Source organism: Tupaia chinensis, unplaced genomic scaffold (assembly GCF_000334495.1).
Source record: "Tupaia chinensis unplaced genomic scaffold, TupChi_1.0 Scaffold149148_1, whole genome shotgun sequence".
Classification (NCBI taxonomy): Eukaryota; Metazoa; Chordata; class Mammalia; order Scandentia; family Tupaiidae; genus Tupaia; species Tupaia belangeri.
The window spans coordinates 243,186-265,819 of record NW_006208994.1 but is presented as its reverse complement, the minus strand read 5'-3'; positions in this window follow the sequence as shown (position 1 = coordinate 265,819).

Below are 22,634 nucleotides of genomic sequence, written 5' to 3'. Positions count from 1 at the left end.
AGTGGGATCACAGAGTAGGGGCTTGAGCAGTCAAGATCACAGCCAAATCCTAGAACACATGGAGAATCAGATGGGGGACACTGACCTTCATTCAGCACTCAATGAACACTGATGTGAACGGACTGCAGAAGGCCGAGACCAGAAGAGGGCAATTGACTTACAGCGCTGTTGCATAACTCAATTATAAGTCAGGATGAAATTACAGATATGGCAGTGTAAATGGAAAAATCACAAAGGTGGAAAATTTGAAAAGAAACAATGCAGTTTAGAGATCTTTCTGGAAAAAGATGCAAGAAAGAAAGGAGTAAAATATGACCCCACATTACTCTGGAAATTACACCAACACAGACATAAAAAACAAATCAGCAGTAGACTTATTACAAAGATGATAAAGCTGTTTTGCTATTTTGTTTATTTGAAAAATATTTAATTTTAAGTTGCTGACGCTAGAGTAAGTGAAGGTCAATAAAAAAAAAATACAGGCAATTTGAGGTTGAGTTTGAGTCCAGAGCTCAGGAAAAAGGACAGAACTGATTACACTAATTCTTCAGATATTTCTGATAGCCTCAGGACCAATTTCACGAAGCAACATAAGTATTTGTCTTGTTAGAGAAACATCTCTAACTGAGATTCTAACTCCATCCCTGACTCTGTACTTATAAATATCTATACGACATTTCCCCTTTGGTCATCCGATGTTTACCTAAATTAGTTGAAAATGCTGTAAGCCCAAATTAATGCATTATAATTCAGTAGTCTGAATTAAAATATATGTAAGATGCTTGAAAAGTAAGATTGTGAATGGCTTTAATTTTTAAAAGGTGAGAGATTTGTTGATGTGAGAACTGGGACTCTGAAAATCTGGCTTTTCTTGATGGTAACCCATTAGCCCAGAAAGAAAATGCCCATGGTTCTCTTTTCAAAGAAGCCTGAGGCCACAGGCAGAGATTGGGATTCCCCCACTGCTATTTCATCTGCTGAGTCCTCTTGGAAAAAATGCTGCTCTCAGTGGAAGGGTCTGATGCAGCTGCTTGGGGTCCCTTAGGCTGTAGGGAGGATTCATCCCTCTCCACCTTATCCATTGTAATTATGCTCAGTATCCTTTCTGGGGAGGATAAATTATTTTCTTTTTTCTCTTTGAACTTGGAAGAAGGGAGCATCAAAATGCTTATTTCCATCTTTGGATTTACAAAGTACTAAATCAGTTTAATGCTCATTTGCTTCTAAAAAGCAGACAGGTGAATTAGAGTGACAAATGAAAGATTGCTATGAGTCATTGGCTTATCCTTTGCAGAGGTTTTTATTGGGGCTTGCAACGTGCCCATTAAGAACTTAAACCTTTGTTGACTCCATTTAGCTAGCAGTCTGGAAAATGCCAGTGATAAGTACTATTCCTTGAGGAGCTCAGCATGTATTCTTCTCTCCTTGATAATTCCAGAAATACCATGGATGAGGTAATATTATCTACAATAGTGAGTGTGCCTTGGGAAATCGCTAAACTTTAGAATTCACAAGAAAGCGCATTTTTATATTTTAAAATAGATTTTCTAGCCTCTCATTTGCTATGCTTACACTCAAGAAATCTCAAAGTGCAATCACTTCTATGGCCAGCTGAGGGTGCAATTGCCCTACTTTTGCACATGCATCCCGCCTAATGCCTTTGGATAGAAGGAATCATGAATCCATTCGCACAGCGGAGGCACTGGGGGACGGAGGGTCGGCGGGCCAATCTCAAAGCTGTACCACAGAGCACCCCAGTTTTAGGAAGTAAGGGAAAGAAATAGATTGCATACATACAAATTCAAGATCTTTAGTGTAATGAAGTATATTAAGTTTACAAAGCAAGTCGGTGATTCTTTATCATTTGTTGGTGTGTCTGAGTGGGTTAAATAAAGATTTCTTTTTGTGTCATTTCTAATGCCTAAATTCTTGTTAATTAAAAAACAAATAAATAGGCTAACATTTAGTTTCTCGGCCACCGTGGAACACGACTAGGAGCTGTAGTGACTGTGGAATTAACTTCTCATTGCAGTTGAGGTTATGAAATAATGGTAGAGCTTCCTGAGAGCACGGCTCTTTCTTCCCTTTGAATGTATACACTGACCATTTATAATCTAAGTTAGTCATTCTCCAAGCCTCACCAAATAACTTTATAATGTAAGAGATTTAATGTATTCATTCGCTGGACTCCTTTCCTATAGGAGCGACAGAGATTATGTGAAGGATATCAATATTTACCCCACACACCCACGACCTCTTCCCGTTGCTGATTCATTTCCAGCCTACAACCTGGAGTAGCTTGGGCTTGATAAAAATCACCTCTGCTTCTAGAAAGTATGCATTGCTGCAGAGTGCTGCTTCCTCCTGATTGTTTCTTTCGCTGTTTTTGATAGAAAATGGAACATTTATGGGACACAAAAATGGAAAATTATCTGTTGATGATATTGTGTATGATAATATCTTTAACTGGACTAATATACAGTGCATTCATGCTGGGAAAATTTACACTGCAAGCTGTAATGCTATACAGTGATTGAATGTATAAAAAAAAAAAATAATGAAAAAGAAAGTCCATGGTGTGTTCCCCTTGAATAATAAGATGTATATATAACTAGATGGTAGTCTTTCTCCCAAAAGCTTTACCTGTTTAATCTTTATAACCCTCTGGGCAAGTCCTTTTCCTAAAAAGGCCATAGATCCTAAGGCCTTCACTATTGAGGAAAGGAATATTAACCCTAGAAATAGGAATAGTCTCAAAGTCCAGTAGGGGAAAAGCCCTTTAAAGGACAAATTCATCAAAATCATAAATGGGAGACCAGAAGTGAGATGACAGACAATTCGATTTCTACTTTATAGCCAGAATAATCTTGTTAAAGTATAGACCAATTCATTCCACTTCCCTCCCGATCACGTACAGACTACAGCCCACCTTCCTTGGTCTGACGGACAGCTCTCATGGAACTAATACCAGCCTATTCTTTCAGCATTCCTCCTGCCGTCCCTTGAGCTCCAGTCACGCTGAGTGAAGGAGGTTCCACATCCACATCCCTCCATCCTAATCTCTGAGCAGACCCCTTTCTCCAGAACCCAACTGGCAGGAAGAGTGACCAGGTTTAGTAAAAGCAGTTCACCTCTCCAACCCCATCCCCATATATTTAGCTTATTGTCTAGAACGGGTATCTGATAAGTCTATTGTATTCAAACAATTACCTTTTATACAAAATTAACTGTAAGTCAATCATGTAAACTCTGAAGTTATCACCCTGATGATAATGGCTAATTGTTTTTGTGGCTCCTTTGAAAGGAGAAGGTACAAAAAATGAAAAGCTTATGATGTCCCTTTACCAGAAAACCTCAGCCTCTTTGAAAGATTATAGCGAATTTTTAGGAAATACTACTTGGTGCTTGGAAATTCTAGCAGTACTGCAGTACCCAGCCACAGAAATAGCAGTGACTGCCTGCTTGAAATTACCTTTCTGTAGACTCTGTACTTGCCATTTATAGAGTCCTGTGCATAGAGTTCCTGGATTTTGAGTGAGGTACAGAGCTAGAACTCAACGTAAACTGATAAAGTTACACATTCACATATACCTGACACTAGTATTACATTATATGCAATACATATTTACATAAATATATAAATTTTTGTAACGAGGATAAGAGTTTCAGCTATGCAGTAGCATCTAAGACTCAAAACACTCAGCTTTACAATGAGAAAAAAGTGAAAGGCAAATCTGAATTTAGCAATGAAATTCAGAAAATAAAACATGAAAATAGTTGGGGTGGGGAGCAGCCCCATAACCTAGGAGTGGCTAAGGGAGCCAGATCTTACATGGTTGACGATGGTTCTAATTTTGGCTCTGAAGGCTTATAAAATACTCCAGGTGCACGTACATCCATGCCTAAAATGCCCACAGGATGAGGAAATGGAGGGAAAAGTATGGCAGTTGTGACCATTCCTCACTGGGGAATGACTTCCCTCTCGTTCTCTCTTTGGAAAGTGCATGCAGCCTCTCGTAATCAAAAAAGGTAGTTTTTCTTCAGGTATTCTTTAGTATTTATATGTATTTCTTACACACCAAGAGAAGCTAAAAAAGAGAGAGGAAGAGAAAGAGATCAACACTGCGATCCACTTAGCCTTCAACCAACTCCAGATCATGAGCTACGTGTGATCAGCATACTCAGGAAGGTCTCCAGATCTGGGACCCAGAGCTGTCCCCTGTGGGATTTCTTTGCAGTGCATCATGTGCTACTACTGCACGACTACCTGGCTCCTCAAGTATCCTTTAGTACTGCAAGAATAATTGAATAAGTATTTATTCTCACTAGCTACCCTTTTATTAGTCAATCATAACCTTCAAAATATATGCTGAGTTGAGCATTTTAAAAGCACATTACCTGGGCCAACAGGTAGCCTAGAGGTTAAGGTGCTGGATCCACATAGCCAGCTACGTGGTTGAAGTCCCAGACCTGGTGGATTGAAAATCACATTGGGTGATTGTGTATGTGTACATAAGACCCCAAAAGAGACTGGAGAAAAAAGGATTGCAGTGTGGCCACCCACCCTGGTGAGTAATTTCTCACTTTTCTTCTCTTTCTTTCTCTGTCTCTCTCTGACAAATGCACATGCACTGTAACAGAAACCTTAAAAAATAAAATAATAAAAAAGGCAAATTACCCATCTTATTCGTTCAATAGTTGTTTTGGACACTGTCGTGATGAACAGAAAGGGAAGATGTGATTTTATAGATTTAGATCTGCCTAGAAAGACCATTTTGTCACAGAAACAACTACATAGTTATGCCAAAATATAATTAAAATGAAATAAATGACATAGACCAATTTATAAAAGGAAGAGACAGTACGATATCAATTTTTTTTTTAGTATTTTTCTTTTTAAACAGGAATTTTACCTAAGTCAAGGTAATCAGAAGAGGTAAAGACTGGGTAAAAATAGAACACTTATAAAATAAGGAGAACTGGGACCAATAGTTGGCATAACAGCTATGCCACTAAACTCTCATGTAGTCGACCGCGGCTGAGTCCCGGACCTGGTGGCTTAAACTCATGCTGGGTGTGTGTGCATGTGCGCCCAAGATCCTGAGAGGAGAATGGAGAAGGGATTACAGTGTGGCCATCCCCCCTGAGGGGTGATTTCTCACTTTCTGTCTCTCTGTCTCTGTTTTTCTGAAGAGTGCACACGCCCTATAGCAAACACCTCTCCTCCCAAAATAAATAAATAAATACAATTAAAATTAAATAAGGAGAACTAAATACAAATAGGGTTGACAATGGTCTGTTCACTGGATGGTATGGAAATTGATCTGTGACAAGCCAAGCATTTCAACGTGCCATGCATTGTGGTAAGCATCTTTATAAATTGGTTGCATTAGGGACGCTGGTTCTAAAGTATACTTCCTCTGCCTTCTCGAATTTTGCTATAAATGCAGTTCTCAGGTTCTAGCCCAAACTAAATTGAATTAGCAGTTCAGAGCTTGGGGTCTATGAATCTCTTTTAAGAAGATTACCAGCTAATTCTGATGTTCACTAAGGATTGCGACTACTCTGATAGTAAAATAAGGAAATAACCTAGACAGGTGGATGAAGATCTAGAGTTCCAAGCAGTAGAATGATATTAGATGCACTAGAAACAAGAAGTAGCAACTTTTTTAAGAGAGATTTTTGCTATAGGGCACATGTGTATGCTGGAGAGACAGAGAGAGAGACAGAAAGTGAGAAATCACCCCTCCCTCCACCCCAAGGTGGATGACCATACTGCAATCTCTTCTCCTTTCCTCTCCTCTCAGAATTTTGGGCATGCATGCACGTGCAGCTGGCGTGAGTTTTAAGCCACTGGGTCTGGGATTTGAATCGCTGTCAACTATTTGGAAGTTTAGAGATGGACCATTATGCCATCAGCTGGTTCTAAGAAGTAGCAAATTTTAATAAGACCAGTAACATCAAGAAAGTGATGTTATTTAGTTCTGTTTGATCAGAGAATAGACTAACAGAGGCTAAATATCTGAAAATAATTATTATGGGGATGTTGAAAATCTTTATAAGCATCACTGCAATAGTTATTATGAACAATCTTTTGAGAAAAATAAGTTACTCTTGTTAAAAAAGATTCAGTGAGATACCTAATTTTTCCCACTCTGCATTCATTTTGCCTAAGAAAGTCTAAGTCAATAAAGAAAGAACTTTGTACACTCCTAGAAAGCTTGGGTAGAACTTTTAGCTTATCATCTATTTAGTATGCATGATTTTTAAATATCAACTTGAGCTACTGATATGAAGAGAAAGAACTTAAATTACCCTGCCTGAACTTGATGTTTTTAATCTTAAAAGTAAGTGAAAACCTAGCAGTTATGTATTACAACTATAACCCCCTCTTCGTTTTATATATATATGAATAATACATTAATCTCTCTTTTTCCACAGAGGATGGTTCCAAGACCCCTAGTGGAGGCTTATGGATAGTACTGAAGCCTATATAAACTGTTTTTTGTATACATTCATATCTATGGTAAAGTTGAATGTATAAATCAGACACAGTAAGAGATTAACTATAATTAATAACAGAACAGTTTAATGATATAAGTTATTTACAACTTATGAATTGTCTGTTTATGGAAGGCTATTTATAAAACCACTTTAGTTATGAAAGTTAATATTTTCAGACCACAGTTGACCAGCAGTAACTGAAACCACAGATAAAGGGGAGCTAATGTATATGATAAAGATACACACGCAGGGACTTCAAAGAGTTCATGGAAAATTGAAATCAAAGTATGAACTGATTTTGGAATAAAGCCTTTTTAAATCTGTGCAGTTTTTCTTTTCATAATATGAGTTTTCTATGAAGTTTTGGAAGACCCCTTGTACAGGCTTATAAAACATTTTACACTTTAAAATGCCCTAAGAAGAATGGAAGTACTACATTCATCTGGGGTGCCAGGATTACTGGGGCTGGGTAGGGCACCTCTTTAGAGAGCCATGAAGGAGGGGGTGATTATTGGTTATTTTAGGAGAGATGGAAAAGTAAAGCCCAAGATACCAGTAAGTCAAGTTTAAAACGCAGTGACAAGCAACATTTCAGACAGTGAGGTAGAAACCAAAAGTTTAAAGAGCTAAAAGCTGACTGTTAGAAGAACCGGGTTGAATTAAAGGTGATAAGAGAACTGTGTGTAGTTCTAGGTATGGTACTCCCCTCAGTACTTGATGAACTCTATTACCCCAGACCTATTTGAAGAAGCCTTTGCCCCTTAAGATTTTCTGGATAATGAAAGAGATCTGCCAGGTCATAGAGGTCTATGGTGTGGGAATTACTTGTTCTCTGTGTGTATGCATTGTCAGGACTTTTGGTCTAAATTGCAAATTACAGCTGCTGTTCATTATATGCAGATCCCATCACTGGCAAATTCTCCTGCTCCCTAAAACTCACTTGTAATTCCAAATTAATAGTCATCCTTCCATGGTCATTAGAGGACACGCACAGACTGGTGTAAATTTTAGTAGCCCAAGCACATGAGCGTACCCAGCCGAGCTGCCTCCTTGATTTGACTCTCACATAGAAGCTGGTGTCCTTTCTGTGATCTATTGAGTAGCATGTTTTCTGTCCTTTTGTGGGTTTTTTGTTTGAAATTTCGGTGTTTCAAAAGACTCCCAAGTATACCGTTGAAGTGTAGTCTAGTGTTCTGAGCACAGGAAGGTGGCACTGCACCTGATGGAGAAAATATATGAGGTAATCTTCATGTAGGCGTGGCTTACAACGTTATCGGTGATAGCTCAGAACTAAAGAATCAATAATATATAGTCAACAAAGTGTATTTAAACAGAAGCACACTTAAACGAGGTTTTTTATCAATCAGTGAACAAAAAGGTGACCAGAGGTTCCCAGGAACCTCACCTCGTCTTTTCCATAGGAGCAGTGGCCCAGAATTCAGTAATTCCATGTTAGGTGGCAACTTTGTAGAACATAAGCATTAAAGACCAAAGTTTTGATACTGTGATGAGAACAGTCACGGAAGCTCAAATTATGATTTCAAATATATGCCTCTGTATAAGTAACATCGCAAACCCTCAACCAAATATGACTAAAGAGGAATTGCTGAGGTTTTCCAATTAGAAGAGAAACCAAGTGCTGACATAGCATTGCCTAGAAGTTTAACATCAATTTAAAAAAACTTCTTGAAGTTGATGTCTTTTTTTCTCCCATGAGCAAGAGAGACAGAGTGAAAGAGAAAAACAGACAGACACCACCAGAAGGTCTCCAGGCTGTGATCCATCCCCAGCTTTAGCCAGCCCTGGAGCAAGGGCATGCATGTCCCTTGCATGTTCAGAAAGGTCTCTGGAGGCAAACCTAGAACCTTTCTGTATGGGTCAGTCTTGCAGAGATTCATACTGCTATACCTCCATCTAGCTTTTAAACCTAATTATCTCAGTTATTAATTGCTCACAGGTCAGATAGGACCCTCAGTATCTGAGGAGCATCTTTAAATGTGTGGGGAGGAGCACCTTTAAATGTTTTCTGGAGTGCATGAAATGGCATCTCATAGACTCATTTACCTTTAAAAGAATTATTTATTGGGACCAGCAGTTAGTGTAATGGCTATGTCGCTGAACTCCCATGTAGTCGACCACAGTTTGAGTCCTGGACCTGGTAGCTTAAACTCGCGCCAGGAGTGTGTGCGTGCGTGCCCAAGATCCTGAGAGGAGAATGGAGGAGAAGGGATTGTGGCGTGGTGATTTAATTTGCAATAGGACACATGTACTCATCAGAGAGAGAGAAAAAAATGAGAACACAAGTCTCCAGGGCCAGGACTCAAAGTGTGGTTAGCCATGTGGGAGTCTAGCTCCTTAACCACCACGCCACCTGCCAGCCCTCATAGGATGATTTTTTTTTTAACATAAAAAATACGAAGAACTGCAAGCATAGTCCCAAAATGATGGAATGCAACAGTCAGAGACAAACTCGGCTTGGCGCTACATCAAACACACAGAAAGTTCCCCTGAGTTTTGTCCAGATCAGCCTTTGAGCAAAACAGAGCACGACAAGCATGAATGAGAAAGGAGCAGGCCAAACCCGCAGCTGATGCACTGCCTCCCATCTTCAGGCTTCTCAGACAGACAAGTTTGAATCGACAAATTTGAGGGTCACAAACAAAAGTAAAATAAAACAAAATAAGACTGTAACTTATGCCTGTCATATACATCAATCTATGACAAGAAATTTTGAAAGAAAATTTGATCCTTCCTCCTTATTTTCTCATTTCCATGTAAACATATTTCAGGTAAGAGATTATTTTTGTATTTATTTATTTCTTTGGAGAGGTTTTTGCTATAGAGTGTGTGTGCTCACCAGAAAGATAGAGAGAGACAGAGAGACAGAAAGTGAGAAATCACCACCCAGCGGGGATGGCCATGTCACAATCCCTTCTCCTCCAGTCTCCTCTCGAGATCTTGGGCACGCACACACACGCACCCGGCATGAGTTGAAGCCACCGGGTCCAGGACTTGAGCCACATGGGAGTTCAGCGACATAGCCATTATGCTAACTGCTGGTCCCAGGTAAGAAATTATTTAAATCCAAATTATTTCCCAGTAATATTTCTGCCACCATAGTCTCTAGACTTTCTAAAAGTCTCAGAACTGGAAATTGGTAAAACAGTTCTCTGTATGTGTTTACAGTGTGTATGTGATTGCATTTGTTTCAATCAGTCTCTGTTTCGCTTTCCCTTTTTCTCCTCTTCTTTCTCCTTCTCCCTTTTGTCTCTCTCATCCTCTCTCTCTTTTTTAAAGAATTATTTATTTATTTAATTAATATCATTTGTTATTATTATTATTATTATTTTTCAATTTACTACAGAGAGAAAGAGATAAAGTGAAAAGCAAGTTGCTAGGTCCAGGACTCAAACCACGGTCAACCATATGGGAGTCCAGCACCTCTAACCATCATGCTACCTATCAGCCCCTTTCTCACCCTCTTTTAAACACACATGGAAATGCACACTCTTCACATTACCTTTGCAATCAGAACTGCGGACCAGCATGATGGCATTCAGAATCCAACTCAGTGAATACTGTGATTTAGAGCACGTGTGTGGAATACCATTACTTTTCTTGCTTTACGAATGAAAAGAAATTTGTAGAATAAATTAAGTCATAAAATCAGAAGGCTCCCACACATTCAAGAATAAAGAGTAAAGAGTACAGAATGGTATAGGAGGGGAGGCAGGGTTCATGATGTTCCACTTCCTGTTCCTCCATTCTGCATTAAGGATGCTGAGACAAAGGGACCGTCGGGCTCATTTCCCCTATTGATGAACCACACTACCAGAGGGGCTAGAAAGTGACATGGAAAAGCATACAAGGTTTCTGGCACTTATTCAGTCTGCTAGGTCACTTTGTGTTGGACTGAAACTCAGGATAAAAATAGACTTTTCGAAATGAGAGAGGGTGATTTCTTACTGAAAGTGTATCTTCTCACTGCACTGCTGGAATATGTTACCTTCCCTCCTCACATCTGATGTGCTACTGAAATTTCAGAGGCCAGAGAGCAAAGCTACCAGAAAGTAGTTAGACAAGAGGAGGGATTCCTTTCTTTGTAGGAGCTAGTGACACCCAATGTGAATGCCTGTGTCTAAGGAAAAGCTGCTGTTCTCTGGGATGCAGAAAAGGAGCTGCATAGATTGACAAAATATTGCAGCTCCGAGTGTAATTTGGCCTCACAGGAAGCAAAAGTGCTACCCTCATTGGAAAAGATGGTAGCAAGAAAGTTATTCCCCTAGGCGGCCTGGGGGAATGAGGCTGTTGAGGTGTCCCAGATAAAGGGAAGAATTGGAGGAGGGAGGTTGGGGTAAGATGAAGTCCTGCTAGAACTGCCAAGGAAGTCCTCGGGCCGCTGGGAAGGAAGCTTGGTGCTGCTTGGGGTACCTGGCATATTGAGAGGGATGTGTTCCCATCAGAGGACTTGGACTCCTACATCTGTATCTGAACTTCGCGATAGCAACAGACCAGAATTGGAGACGGAGTGGTGGAAGGTGTCTTTGAAACGTATTTTTTTTTTTTTAGAGGCTTTCAACAATGACACAGAACAAAAGGAATGGCAGAAGCAGGGTTTCCTCCTACTCCACAAAGTATACTTCCCCATTTCAGGATATTATCACTGCGGAGAGAGGACTTCTTTTGAGAATATATTATTGATATTTGCAAAATAGCAGGTATTCTTTCTTTACAGAAAAGTATTGTAACAGACCTCAGAAGGCAATATTTGAGAATAAGTTTCCAATTATATTTTACTTTCAAAGCATCTTCAACCCCATTCCAGGAATCTGGAAGCCTTTCTAGTTTAAATTTGAGTTCTTTTAGACAGAAAGCTTGTAACTGCTATGTACATGTGGATTGTGTTCTGTATGCTTTGTGTTGTAGATAAGACAGACACAAACTTAGTCTTTAAGGGCTTTTAGACTGTGGTCAATATGATCTACACTGTAAATAATTTTTGTCATAAAAAGTAAATCCTATACACACACACACACACACACACGTATTATGTGATATATGTGTGTGTGTATATATATATATATATGTGTGTGTGTATATATATATGTGTGTGTGTGTGTATATACACACACACACACATATATATATATATGAGATCTGTCACATCAGATGTTTTAATATATGAGTAAATAATATATGAGTAAAACAAAAGTGAAGTAATAAACATCATTCCCTAACTAGTTAATTAGCATTCATTTTATGGATTATGCCTAATTTACAGTTTTTTAAACTAAAACTAAATAAATGAAATAGCAAATTGTTTCCTGGACTAGGGGAGCAAATGAGAAAAATACAGAGGTCAAGGCGACCTGGCGTACCTGGGGCACATGGCAGGGAGTACTGGAGCCCGTGTGGCGACCTGCAATACCAGCTGTGCATCGCAACGCCACTAAATAAACTGACTAATGATATGCGGTTAAAAATTAAGCCTGAGAGGGTCTTGACTCATTTCCCTGTCGATGTAGGGAACAGTAACACCTATCTCCTCCTAACTGCTCTGGGAGACCGTTGACCAAAGCCCTTCTTTATATAACTTCACTCTGGTATAGGTTGAATATCCAAAGTGCTTGTAAGAGGGACCAGCAGGAGGCACAGTGGTCACGTGCTGGACTCCCACATAGCTGACAGCAGTTTGAGTCTCAAACCGAACAATTTGAAACTTATGTTGGGCATATGTGTGTGTTTGCCCAAAATCTCGAGAGGAGGATGGATGAGAAGGGATTGTGGCATGATCGTCCCCCATGGGGAGCAACTTTTCACTTTCTCTCTGTCCATCTCTCTCTGTCTCTCTGGCAAGTGCATGAGCCCTTATAGCAAAAATCTCTCCAAGAAAACAAAACTAAAGTACTTGGGGAAGTGTTTTGGATTGAGGGGTTTTGAGAATTTTGGAATATTTTAAAACATATAAATATATATATATTTATATATGTAAATACATAAATATTTGTATATGTAAATTTATATATATATAAATTTACATATACAAATATTTATGTATTTACATATATAAATATATATACACACACACATAGTGATATCTTGGGGATGAGACACAAATGTAAACATAAATTTTATATGTTGCATAAATGCCTTATACACATAGCCTGAAGATAATTTCCTATAATAATTTTGGGTTGCAGCATTTTAACTCCAATCTGTCACATGACAGACGGGTGTAGAATTTTCTGAGGACATCATGTCAGTGCTCATAAAGTTTCAGATTTTGGAGTGCTTGGGAATTTTGATTTTTAAATTAGGGATATTAATGGAAAATGCAAATGAAAACTACAAGGTAATGCTGTTTTTCCGCTATCGGATTGGCAAAAATAATTAAAGCTTATATGGATAAGGTGAGCACATTGTTGTGAATATAAATTGTACGTCTTCTAATAACTTGGTCAGGATTTTCCCTTTTGTAAAACCATGAGAACCTTTTGACTACAAAATTCCTCTTAATAATTTATCCCTAAGATACATTCAGATATGTCATTAATGACATGTCTGAGCCAGCCCGTTATATAATACCTTGTCATTGTTTTGGATTGAAATGTAAAAGATACTAAGGCACAATTTGGCTGATTTTATTTCTTGGTGTTCTGAATTTTACAACTTCCTACTATGTAAAAGGGTGCAAATTAGGCCTAGCACCTAAAGCAAAGGAAGAGTAGGCATTCAAGGAGAAATTCTGAATGATTGTCCACAGAGAGGCATCTACCACATGGGCTGGACTTAATAAAAGATATTTTTAGCTATTAGATATTAGCGAAAGCTACTAGGATCTACTTAGTGATATTAAATTAAAGATGATTTAACAAGATCTGGGTTTTAGAATAATCACTTGGGCAGGAGTCGAAGGACAAGGTGAAGAGAGGACACAGGTGGTGAGAAAATTAGTTGCAAGGATATTACAGTTGTCTGGATAAGGAACTGGCTGGCCTGAACCCAAGCCCCGGTGACTGAGAGGAAGCAACTGATTGGAAGATGCTGAAGATAAACATTCTGTGTATGTGGACCTGAGTGACCATAAGAGAAAGCAAATCTAAGATAAATATCTGTATCCTATAAACATTTTGTAGGCAACTTTAACATTAAGGAAAAACATGGGGGGTGTTGAAAACAATTTAATGAAGTCAATGCAGCGACATCTCTATCAGTATCCTTTTTCCTGGACAGGATTTTGTTAGACTTCTGCCCAGACTCTTTCAAGAAGCGCTGAAACGTACATGTGCACATGCATACATGTGCACTTCCACTTCCACACACATGCATGCACTCATTCACTCATAAAATATGTTCTCTGCTCAAAGTTACAATAGAAAGACCATCTTCCCACTTCAGGAGTGGCAGGAAGCTCTCTGCCTCCAAAGAGCAATGCGCTTGTGAAGTTTCTCCAATAGTCCTAACTCCATAAACCCAGCTGTTGAGAGAGACGTGGCCTGCTCATATCACCCTGAATTCTTAACAAAACTTTATTTTGGGCCTGCTCTATTTCTAGTATACTTCCAATGACAGGCATCAGCTACTTTCATTTATAGTAAGTAAAACTGTTCCATAACACTTGAAAAAAAAATCAAATGTGTGACTTTTAGGCAAGTAATTCATCCCACCCTCAAAACCATCCCAGATAGTTGGAAAATTGTATTGACGATTTTATGAGGAAAAGACTGATTCATATTTATTTCTTTTCCCAATCATGATTTTAACACTAGTCTCAGAAAATGTTGCCTTGATTGCTTTCTACCTCTTAAATTTCCATATGCCTCTTCAAGCAATTTTTCCAGTCTTTAACTGGCTCTGGGTAGAGTATGTGTGACAAGAAGGCAATGCTGGTCTCTCAACCAACCCACCCTGGGGACACTTAAATACGCTTTTAACCCATAAACATTTGCATTCAGAATGAAAAACCTCCCTGAGCTAAGTCATGTCAGAGAAAGTATGGCTCACAGAAAAGTAGAAGCTGCTACTGCACCAGACCCCAAGAGGGCAATGCACCCTGGGGTGTATAATAGCTGCTTGCCCAGTTGACTGACTGTTGGCCAGTTTCCAGTGCTGAGGGGCTGCTGTCATCTCTGTGCACATAAAGAAGAGGAGAAAACACATCTAGAGCCCTGAGCAGCAGGGCTGGCCTCCCAGGCATATGGAACAGCCATTCAGCTCTGTGGTTTGATGAGAGGAGGGCTGTTCAAAAGACTATTGCTCTCAAATAGTATGCCTACCAGCCTGTCCCTGAGACACTTCACCATTGGAAACGTATGTTTGTTACGTTAAAGAGCTGGCCTCCAAGAATCTTCGGTCACATCGCAAAAGCCTTGTAGGAGTCACATTTCAGAATACAAATATCCCTTAGTATTTGCTTATCAGGTTGCTTTCTAGCATAACTATCACTTAGACAGAATTGGACACTGAAGCCACAATCTCCACATTGTAGGGAATGAAAGATAAAGGCTGGACTTTATGCTATCATCTAGAAAGTATAGATCAGAATGAGACTGCAGAAGCAGCAGGAAACATACTATCCCAAGAGTTGTCATCTGCTTCATTATTTTACTTTGTTAATACACTTCTGCAAAATGTCCCAACCAGCGAACATCCAGCACGCCAATATTTACATTAAGTAGAAGTGTACTACCTCCTTTTATTTTTTTCTACTGTGGTAGTGTTTCCCAGATGAAAGTCGTGTGGTGAAAAATTAATTTACTATTATTATTTTGTACTTTTGGCTGTAGAGTGCATATGCTCACCAGACAGAGACAGAGAGAGCGAAAGCAAAGTGAGAAATCACTGCCCAAAGGGGGATGGTCACACCAAAGTCCTTCTCTTGGAATGTCAGGCATGCACACACACATACCCAGTATGATTTTTCAAGCCCGTGAGTCTAGAACTTGAACTACGCAGTCAGCCATGTGAGATCCAGCACCTTAACCTCCACGTTGCCTACTGGCCTTGAAATCAAGTATTTTAGCTTTCGTTTTTAATCATTTTGTGTCAGATAATTTGGAAATATGGCATATTAAGAAATTGCCACAGGGCAGGTCTTCCATAGCTCTTAGAATAAGATTCCATCTCTCTACTATGGCTATGGTAGCCTTAGAATCTCAGCATCCTGGTGAAGAATCTCTGGCTGTTCTCCTCTTGCCCATAACACTCCTGAAACTTGGGTATCATTTGATTGATCAAATATATCCAGCCTATTTCTTCAGAGCCTATTGCCCCTTCAGGCTGCAAGCCCACCTTCCTTCCTTCCTCATGGCCAAGTCCTTATCAACAACTAGGTCTTGTTCCCACAGAACGAACATTGACTTTTCTTAAGTGGCTGGTACCATCTCCTTGCTTGCTCTTTGCCAAAGCACACTGGTGGTCCTTGCGGTCTTACTTGATTGCTCATATATTGGTCAGAATTACAAGTAGCATTCACCTCTTTATTTCTTGCTTAGTTTGTATCCCCTTTGCCCAGATTACAGTACTGTGAAAGCAGGGATCCTTAGTTTAGTTGTTATACTTCTGCATAGCCAGTGTCTAGCATAAGCCTGGCACATCGTAGTTGTGTGTTGATTATTTAATAAATGATTAAATAAACTAGGATTTCTTCTAAAGAGCCTTTGTGTTTTTTGATCAGGATAGAACATTGACTTTTCTTAAGTGGCTGGTACCATCTCCTTGCTTGCTCTTTGCCAAAGCACACTGGTGGTCCTTGCGGTCTTACTTGATTGCTCATATATTGGTCAGAATTACAAGTAGCATTCACCTCTTTATTTCTTGCTTAGTTTGTATCCCCTTTGCCCAGAGTACAGTACTGTGAAAGCAGGGATCCTTAGTTTAGTTGTTATACTTCTGCATAGCCAGTGTCTAAGCCTGGCACATCGTAGTTGTGTGTTGATTATTTAATAAATGATTAAATAAACTAGGATTTCTTCTAAAGAGCCTTTGTGTTTTTTGATCAGGATACAAGGAGTTAAAAAAAAAAAAAACAAGCATAATGTAATGCTCTCAAACTAAGCAACAAGCAGAAATGCTTAGGGTTATGTTTCTTAAATTTTGCATGTTATAATCAATTTCAGACAGATCCTTATTAACTTAGATCTCACACCCAAGCACAGTAATTTATATTCTGCTCCTTTGTTCTGAGTTTTGATCTGTGGCAGTTTTAGATACAGAAAAACAAAATAAAGAGAACAAAAGAGGCGTGGTGAAAAAATACGAAATCACCTTTCCTTACTGGTCAGTTCCTTGATACCTTTAAAATGTCTTGTTTTCTTCCGTTTTTAATTTTAAAAAGACAAAAAAACCCACAAGTTTACATCAAAGTTTCTCAATCGGATGTAATTCTTAAGTATACATGTCATCCAATATTTTACGATTTCATGGTTATGTCTTTTGGTGCATTAAAAAATACATTTGCACAGGCAGATGGTGGTACGGCAGTGAAATGCGATGTGCAACTGTGCACATGGAAGGGTTCCAGGATCCCATCTGGAGACCTCCCTGGGTACACAGGACACCCATGTGCCCATGATCTGGTGCTGACTGAAGCTGAGGGTGGATCATGAAGTCAAGACCCTGTTGAGGGGGTTGTCTTTCTGTTTCTCTCACTCATGGAAGAAGTAAATAAATTGACTTAAAATATATATCGGATGATGAGAAAGCATTTTTATGTATCAGATTTGTATGAAGTAGAGAGTAATTAAAAAGAAAAGAAATGGAATTTAATTGAACCATGTTTGGCTTTCATTGATTACTTTGTCATTTGACAGTTGTGCATCTTGAACAAGTAAGTCTTAAATATCTGTGTTGATCTTTTAGCTCCTGGGTTGTAAAGAGTGAAGGCTGCCATCTGCCTCACAGAGTAATCGTGAAACTTAGATATATGATAATGTACAAGCATCCCAGACTGATATCTCATATATAGTCTGTGCTTAATAAAGGCTAATTCAATTGAAATCTGAATATCTCTCCACTTCCTAGGAGTTTTAATTGGTCCCTCTGCTAAAAATCACCTCTGTCTCTCAGTAAATCCAGTCATGTGTTTAGATTCCTTTGAGCCTGTATCCAATACTTAATTGGATAGTTCAGCCCATGGTTCATAACAAAAGCCTGGATTCTACAATCCAATTAAAGATCAATCAACAATTACAAGGAAAACAATTAATGTCTAGCAATAGTTCTGGTCATATAACTGTACTCTTGCTTGTTTGTTCTCCCTAACATTGGATTTTCCCATTTGGAAAGTCTTCAAGTGCTCAGGATGCTTGGACTAATTCCACTTCTTTACTAAATCAACCCGCTGATCCAGTAGATACTCACCAATGAGAGTTTGTCGTAATGTATAGAATTTACCTGAGAAGTGGGAGAAAACTCTGTTATCTCTGTTGGGTGTTGCTGAATAAAAGGAGAACTTTGATGATGTGCTGTGTCCCTTCCGAGCACACGTGTTCAACAGGGGCAATATCACCTCTCAGAAGGTGAAAAAATCTTAGATATTTTAATGCTTGAGGTCTCCCTTTTGCCTGTCTTTTCTGCCCAGGCATTATTGTCTCTCTCAAAACTCATTTGTACGGAACAAGCTATGCAGTGTACTTTTGTATTAAAGTTTTATGGGCAGAGGTAATTAGAAATAAAAATGCTTAGAAAGACTCCTGGGGTGTAATAATATTTTTAGAAGTTTGATAATCCTGCCTTAGGAAAAAGAAACCCCTGCTTTCCTCTTGGGTTTCTCTGTTCCTTAAAGAAAATACATGTAGAACATCGGGACTTACGGAGTGTGGAAAGAGCAAAGGCCTGTGGGTTTACTCCATGTTCCTTTTGAGTAGAGACAAAATCAAGAGACTTAGGAGTCAGGCTGGCCTACATTGGAAGTCTGCATATGCCATCACCTAACCTGTATGATCATGGATAAGTTAATGTCTCTGCAAAATAGAAAAAATAATACCGACTTTATAGGCATAATGGAGTAAGAGTGGACATAAGAGTCCCTGGTGCCTGGCACATGTTAGGCATTCAGCAAGTCGTTGCCATAGTTATTTTCAGGTCTGTCATGGCCAGAGATGATGAGATGGCCAGAAGTCGGCAGCTCCGAGCTGCACAGTGAGCAGCGCTGGGCAATGCAACACGGGAAAAGGTACTAAGAACCTAGGTCTGCTTTGCCTGCTTTGTCTTTTCCCTCATATTTTTGCCTTCGCATAATTCCTCTGCCTTAGGCCATGGAATTATTTCATTGCTCATAAATAATTATGTTTTACCATTCTTTCCTTTGGGCCTATAACCTTGCCACTGTGCTGAGTTTATAATCGTGGTGTTGCTGTATATTGCATGAGAAAATTATACGAAGAGCTCCTTCCTACCCAAGGCTGTAACAAAACAGTATTTCAGCCAGAGAAAAACCATCGCAGTAAATGAGAGGGCTGGAGCGCTTCCCAAGTAGTCACCTGAGGATTGGAGCACTGCGGATTGCCCAGCCTTCTTCCACAGAATGATTTATAGAGGACACGTATAGCATAGCAAAGAGAGATATTTCATGCCTAAAAGGTTAATTCTTGATATGATTTGTTTTGAAGTTCTGGAGATTCAGTGGAGGACAAGAAAGACAAAGATAGGAATGACAGGGTCTGTTCTCTTTAGAGTACAATACAGAGAGATAAAGAAATGCATGGAACGAATGACTTTGTGTTTCTCCAGATTTATCTGTTTCATCGTCTTACAACCACACTCCCCTTTTGCCTGTCTTTTTTGCCCAGGTTGTACCTATCCTTTCTTTCCATTATCATTTCTCTCAGAATTTACTCATTTCTACACGTTTATTTTAGATAGAAAAAAGGAGAGGATGCTAGAAATTACGAAGCAAGAAAAAGCAAACTTTTTTATATTTAGCAACAAGAAGATACCTAACAAGTGTACTAAATACAATTCAAAACAATTTTTATGTCTCAATTAAGGTTGATGAATACAAATTTTCTGCAGAAAGAGGTGTGTAGAAATGCCTTTGATGAATTTCTGAATGCATTGTTCAAGCTACCAAAAAGTGGTAACAGACTTTTAAAAAAAAAAATGGAGCATGCTGTTACAATCACCACTAATGTTTTATTTATATGTTTACTTCATTGTGCTGGGAGTAACAGCATGACTGGATATTTTGATTATAGAAAAGCTCCCTCAAAGGCAAGAGGTTGGGCCATGGATTTTCAGAAAAATATAGCAGTAACCTAATAACTGTCCAGAATCTTTTAACCCTTGGATATCAAAAACATTTTCCACAAATGACTTTATGCCTCCCTGAATCCAAGTGAAAAGAAGAAGGCATGCGTTCACACATTCTTAGAGTAGGAGAGGAAGAATTGCTTACCTAATTGAAATTGTTGGAGAAGCTCAGTTTGGAAGTCTAATAGAATTTTTTGGCTTTGATTTAAGCCAAGATATTGGAGCACCTTTCTTCCCTTATCATAAGTCTTAGATAAAGTTCACTAGGTAGAATAAAACAGGAGAGAGTTTGACTTGAAAGTTCACTTTCAAATACACTTTAAAGATTTACTTTCTGGGGACCAGTGAATAGCATAATAGTTACGTTGCTGGACTCCCACCTAGTTGACAGTAGTTTGAATCCCGGATTCACACCAGGCATGTGTGCATGCATGCCCAGGATCCCAAGAAGAGAATGGAGGAGAAGTAACTGCAGTGTGACTATCTCTTCTAGGGGGTGATTTAACATATTCTGTCTCTGTCTCTCTCTGTCTCTTTGGTGAGCGCACATGCCCTATAGCAAAAGCCTCTCTCTAAGAAAAAATAAATTACTTTCCACTGTTAGTGAAACCACGATTCCAAAGGAATGACATTTTTTCCACTGCCCGTCATGTCCTTTATTACTTATCACGCACCTTCCTGCTGTCCACCTTACAGAAAGCTCATGCAGCAGTCAATAGCCAGTGTTTCTGTCTGGGCAGGATGTCAGCAGCAGGGTCTGTGGGAACAACCTTGAGGCCTTTCTTAGGTACATTTCCAGGGAGCAAAGACAGTTTGAATTATCTTTTTTAATGGATTGTTTCAAGAGTAGATCTGTCTTCCAAACTATTAATGCACACTCCGTTATACCTTAGGATTGGACACAGGCCATTCAGATGGTAGTTTTTGAAGTCTTCATAGACTGAAAAGATTTCTCTCTCCTTTTTCTTCCTCTCTCATTTCATCTATTCATTCTCATTGCAAATACTCTCACTGGCCTAATACATTTAGGCTTCTTAAAACAAAACAGAATAGTTTTCTTTGAGAACTTGATGACAGGCTAACAGATACGTTATGAGTTCTACTGATATATAAGTCAGCTTCATCTGCCTTTAACCACACTCCTTTTGTTCCAAGCCTGGGTCTGAGTTTTACTTACAATCTTTGTCAGCTTCAAACTCTGGGAAATCATACCTTGCCAGTTCTCAGTTTTTCTCCTTTATAAAATGTAATCAGGGGTTCTGGAGGTGTCATGATAATTAAGGTCCTAGATTCCCACATGGCCGATCATGGTTCAAGTCCTGTACCTGGCATCTTGTAAGCATGCCAGGCATGTATGTGTATGTGCCCAAAATCCTGAGAAGAGAATGGAGGAGAAGGAATTGTGGTGTGGTCATCCTCCTTGGGGGATGATTTGTCACTTTCTCTCTTTTTTTAACTCTTTCTGGTGAGCACAAATGCCTTGTGGCAAAAATTAAAAAAATAAATAAATAAGTTTATGATGAGACTAACTACTTTCCCCTCAGGTTATGACAATTAAATGAAATACTGTATTTAATGTGTTTAACACAGTCCTGGTGCATAGTATATTTTATTGTCATTATTATTTATTATATTATTATTTACCCATAAATTAATTTTTATTAGTAGTATAAACTTCTAGACACCCTCACTCTGGTTGGTGCAACACCATCTTGTGTAACTCTACCCTAGGATTTACCAAGAATTCATTTAGCAATGATACAAAAGTAAAGGTAATATATTGGGTTATCAGAAAAGTCATGAGATTTGTTTTTCTATGCAAAAATGCATCATGGATTTTCTTTTTCTTTTTTTTATAGGTTTTTGCTATTGGGCGTATGCGCTCTCCAGAAAGACAGAGAGAGACAGAGAGACAGAGGGCGAGAAATCACCCCCTAGGGGGGATGCCCATGCCGCCATCCCTTCTCCTCCATTCTCCTCTTGGGATCTTGGGCATGCATGCACACGCGTCCAGCATGAGTGTAAGCCACCAGGTCTGGGACTTGAACCATGGTTGGCTACATGGGCCATTATGCCAACTGCTGGTCCCGGCATCATGAATTTTCTGACGACCTAATGCAATAAATATTGACTACTGTTTAAAACTGTCAAGGAAGTGTAGAGGTCAAGACAACTGAATCCCATTGGCCAACCATGTGGTTCAAGTCCTGGACCCTGCCACTTGAGAACCACCCAGGTGTAAGTGCATGGGTGTCCAAAATCCTGACACGAGAAAGAGATGAAGGGAAAGGGATTACTGCCTGACCGGGACTTCTCATTCCTCCTCCCTCTTGATCTGTCCCTCTGGCATTTTTTGTTTGCTTGTTTTAAATCAAGAAGGGATAGCTCTATAGGGTAGTAGTTAAGTTCTGTACAAAGAAAGCTGGTTCCCATGTAGTCTATTGCTGTTTGAGTTCTGAACCTAGAAGCTTGAAAAACATGCTGGGTAGTTGTGCATGTGTGCCAAAATCCTTATGGGATGGAGAAATTGACTAAAAAAAGACCCTGTGACCATGTCCTCATTGGGGGATGCTTTCTCTCTCTCTGTCTCTGGCAAATATATGCATCTTCTGGTAATGAAAAAAAGTCAATGACTAATAAAGTACTTTAATGATGCATGAGCCATCAATTAGGTTGAACATGGGACCCTTAGCTCATGATCCACCTGGTTCTTTCTTCCACAGGCTTACTCCTTTTACAGAGTGAAAAACACCACTAATCTCATATACTGGTAACAGTTCTCAGGATAATTATCCACTCATTCACCTTTGACTCAGAATAGTTCAATGGGTCATTGTCAAAGTCCTGTTACATCTCCTCCTACACTATTTTCTTCCGAT